Below are 4,881 nucleotides of genomic sequence, written 5' to 3'. Positions count from 1 at the left end.
TTTAGGTTTAAAGAAACACTGAGCAAGTTCGTGGAAACAAATCAAACAAAACAAACTCTGCATCAGATGTGTCAGCTGTATCTCCTTACAAAAATGTTCAGTTACTCACATTTGATACACCCTGTGTATCCTAAGTACCCTGTTGCTTCCTAAGTGTCTGGAGAGTCTGGTTGCATCGAAGCTACCAGGAGTTCATTCTACAGAATCAAGTGCTAATTTTTACCTCCCATTTTGGCCCAGTCACCCTTGAGCATTACTAATGTACCAACACAGGAGAGTGGAGAGTTTTGATCATAACACTAAGCCACATACTAGCAATCGGTATATTTACTAGATACTACGACTAAATGTAAAAATATCTACAGAAATGGAGGATATGTGGTACTAAATTCTATTTTACTCTTTTGAAAATTCTGGAAGCAAAAATGGCCTACCAGAAGAATATAAAAGTAAGAAATATTTGTGATTGTTAGTGCAAGTAGTGATTTGAGTGTCTTGTTAAGTTTTTCTAAGACTGCGACATATTTAACATCTGGACAACTGTACAACAATGTGGTCACAATATCAACAGGTCTGTCAATGGCTATTGCTCATCAGTCCCTGTACCTTCAAAGCTAATAGTATAGGACAACACTTTACTCAATTTCAGCTTTCAATTAAATCAAATAATAGCGGTCAAGTGTGTGTTTCCCAAGAGTTATGGCCTATTTTGTTTGCTGGTGAAGGGCTGGGTTTGACATTATATTCTGTTCTGAATACCCTGGTAGAAACCCTAACACTTTACATCATAGACCTACTCGATGTCAGCTTTTTAAAGATGTATAGAATGTCTTCTTAGTACTATTATCTGTGGAGTTACATCCTATTGTATATCTATGCAAATTGTTAACTTGAATACTAAATTCCATCCAGAATACCATACCGCAGATGCTGACACTTTGCAGCCTAGACTAACCTGATGCCAGCTCTCCATCGCTGTAAAGAATTTCTTTCCAATGACACCTTGCTATAGAGTTACAGTCTGCCTTGTACACTGATAAAGTGCTGATTTTGATACCAGATCTCTTCCTTAATACTATGACAGGTAGGATAAGGTTTTGCAGACTAGACCTACTCAACCCCAGCATTCCACCTGTATAAAGAATATCTTACTGGCATTACTCTCAATGGAGATACGGGGTGTTATGAAAGTGGTCCATTTTGGCAAGGTTTTGTATAAGTACTGACTTTGACACTAGATTCCGTCCAGAATACAAGGTCCTACAGGCTAACATTTTATGTTCTAGACCTACTCAACACCAGCCTTTCAACTGTGTAAAGAATATCTTCCCAGCATCATTATCTATAGAGTTACAGCCTATTTTGTACACTGCTGAAGTGCTGACTTTGAGGCCAGATTCCATCCTGAATACCTAAATGCACAGGCTGGCCCCTTCTCTCTGAAACCTATGCAATGCCAGATTTCCAACGGTGTGTATAACATCTTCTCAAAGTCATTATCAGTAGAGTTACAGCTTATTTTGTACTGTGGTAAAGTGCATATTTGACACCAGATTACATCCTGAATACCTACAGTACCTCATCAGAAGTGTTCGTAATAGTCTTACTAAGCAGCCTCACCAAAAATGCCACCTCACCAACTGCCATCTTACTAATCATACGACCATATAATACCCACCTTATATAATATTTACACCATGATACTATCATCCTCTATTCAAATAATTCTTTAATTTTGATTTCTTCTGAATTTCCAATGGTTAACTAATCTGAATATAAATCAAAGCCAAAAAAATAAAACTCAAAGACTACTAGAACTGAAATAACCAATGTGGAAAAATGCATAATAATCAGATTCTTCCACTGCCTCTGAAATATTCCTCTCTTTGCTCAAATTATTAGCCAACCATGGTCAACTATTAAAAGCTTCCTCACTCGTGCATGTGAGTATCTATTCTTGGATAGTATTCCACATCCCTATCGTACACGCATTCTCAGCCAGCAACCGTGTCTTACAATTATCCGAGCTGTCAAATCCAACTAGAAAATAACTAGATCAGATTTCAGGGATAAATATGTACTGGATATTTCTCTTTCTACTGGTTAGTACCCATCTGAGCCTGAGTGATAGAACATGATTCTCTAACAAATTTATAGTGCATAGAGTACTCAGAGATGCCAATATCAAGAAATAGCTAGCCAAGTCAAGACCCAAGCTCAAAGCTGTCTATATAGCTAAGAGACTAAGATGGACTATAGCTCATAGGAATTGGACCGCTGAGGATTTTGAGAGAGTCATCTGGAGTGATAAGTGAAGTGTGGAGAAATCTAGGGATCCAAAGCAGCAGTACATTTTCAGAGAACCTGGAAGGCAGTGGCTTGCAGACTGTATTTACTAAAAGGAAAAGGATATGGGTATTTTACTTATGGTATGGGGGTGCTTTTAGGGTAAGAGAAAAGGTCCTTTGATTCCTATTACCCATAATATTAACAAGACCAGGTATGTTAGACTCTTATAAAGACATCATTTTCCTGTAATTCATCAAATGATTTCTTTTAGTATGTAACTTGAAGATATTCTTTTTCAGCAAGACAATACTCCTATTCACAAGGCTTGTAGTATTATAGAATTATTTGCAAAGAATTCTATTGAATTAGTAGAACACCCCTGTTACTCCCTTGATTTAAATCCTATTAAACATTTATGGGCTAAGCTTGAAAAGTGATTAAACGAGCAGTATCCAAGGATTGGAGATACTCTAGGAGAAAAAGAAGCTATTAAGAAGAAGCTTGTACAAGTATTACCTTTGGTTTGTAAGACAATTCTAGAGGAGTTTTGGGAAAATTTGTTGAAATCAATACCTGGTTGAGTTGCTGTAGTATTGGAAGCAAGGGGAGGTTATACAAAGTATTAGCTAGCATTATTTATTATTATTTTACTCTAAAATCTACATAGCACATCATTGATCATTAACTGTTGATCATTGAGAGGTGTAAGTAGTTGAGGGTTGATCATCCACTGACACATGTGTGAGTGCAAGCGCCATTGACAACCCCTTCCTATGGTCCCATGGTGCAACCGCAAATAAACATATCTCAGACCATGAACACTTCTGGTGAGGCACTGTAAGCACACAAGCCGATACCTTGTGCCAAAAACCTATACAATGCTAGCTTTTTGAAGGTAGAAAGAATGTATTGCCATAGTTATTATCCATAGAGTTACAGAGTATTTTATACCTTAGCAAAGTACTAACTTTGATACCAGATTACATCCTAAATACTAAATGCACAGGCTGACACCTTGTATCCTAAACCGATATAATGTCAGCTTTCCAGTAGTGTAAAGAACATCTTCCTGGCATCTTTATCTGTAGAGTTACAGCGAGCTTGCAAACCTGATAATATGCTGACTTTGACACTATATTCTGTCCTAAATTCCTAGATGTACAGGCTGACACTTTGCATCCTAGACATACTCGACAATGGTATTCCAATGGTGTACAGAACACCTTCACAATATGAATTGCCATTGAATTACTATTTGGTATACAGAAGGCATTTAATATTAAAATTTTGACTATTTGTCCATACCTCTATTGTCACTCAATCTTTTACCATAGCCTACAGAGAGATGAATACATTTTACATTCTATGCTTTTGAGAACAAATCTCGTAAAATTTCTGCTATATCTTAGGCATAAGTTAAGCTTTATATTTGCTACATCCTGTAAATTCTGTCTTTCCATTGAAGCATTCTGTCATCGGTTATAAAAGCTCGTTACGTTCTGACTTTGATAGGTATGAGTGGTTACATCCTGCGTTTAGCTGTTAAGTTCTGAGTTTAGAGGTTATGTCTAGTTGTACAATCAGATCAGTTGCCACATCTCTTTATATCTTGGTTAATACTTAGCCTTTTAAAGCTTTTTACTGATGTATAAGCTATCATCAAGGCAATATAGATATGAAACAAATCAAGAATTTCATCATCCATTTTTATTCCTACTATACTCCTTATCACTTACCTTTTTAGACTCTGGACTATCCTCTCCCACTTTCCTTCTCCTTTCCTCAACTGCTTGGAAGAAAATCATATTTTCTTGGCAGCAAAGTGCATATATTCTCTCATACTTAGTCAGTGTTTCAATAAACCTAAACACTAGATATACTACTGCAGCCTAGACATATTTTATATTATTTTATTAACATTTGGTAATAATGATTTAGGATTATACATGTGTTACTTTCTTTAGTTTTCAAGATATCTAATCATCTTTACCTATTTTCTCAGGCTTTATATTTAAGATTATTTCTTCAGACTTACTATAATTTCCCTCTTACCTTCTCTGATTTACACATGCTTTATGGGAATATCTCGAAAGATTTTCACGGGGCAACACATTTGCCCTTATGTTTCTCTGATTTATGTTATAGTTTTATAAGATTGTTCTTATATTTCTTTCTATTATTTCTCTCTATTATATAAGGTTTAAACAGAGAATGCAAACCTCTATATATAGACACTACTGTCCACTTTGTTTATGAAAAATTTAGAACAAGAATTTCTACCAATTTTCCATTATACCTTTTACCTCCTTACTTGGAACCTATCAGTAATATTCTATTAATATATTGTCTGTATAGCCTATACAGCTATTAAGATTATATACCATTCACAAATTCAATTCTCTTCTTATCTGATAATTGTGATCTCGAACTCAAACGAGTCCTTTCAACAATGCTCTCCTCTCCTTCCTTCTTGTCTTCTCTTTTTGTACCATAAAGTACAACTCTATTTGCTTGACATCCTTGAAAAGATGGCTAACTACTATGTACAAATTCTTATAAGACATCATGTCACTGTCAGCCTTTTAGGAAATT

This window comes from Tuber melanosporum (genome assembly GCF_000151645.1).
Source record: "Tuber melanosporum whole genome shotgun sequence assembly, scaffold_1, strain Mel28".
Classification (NCBI taxonomy): Eukaryota; Fungi; Ascomycota; class Pezizomycetes; order Pezizales; family Tuberaceae; genus Tuber; species Tuber melanosporum.
Note: the sequence above shows the minus strand (reverse complement) of the source record.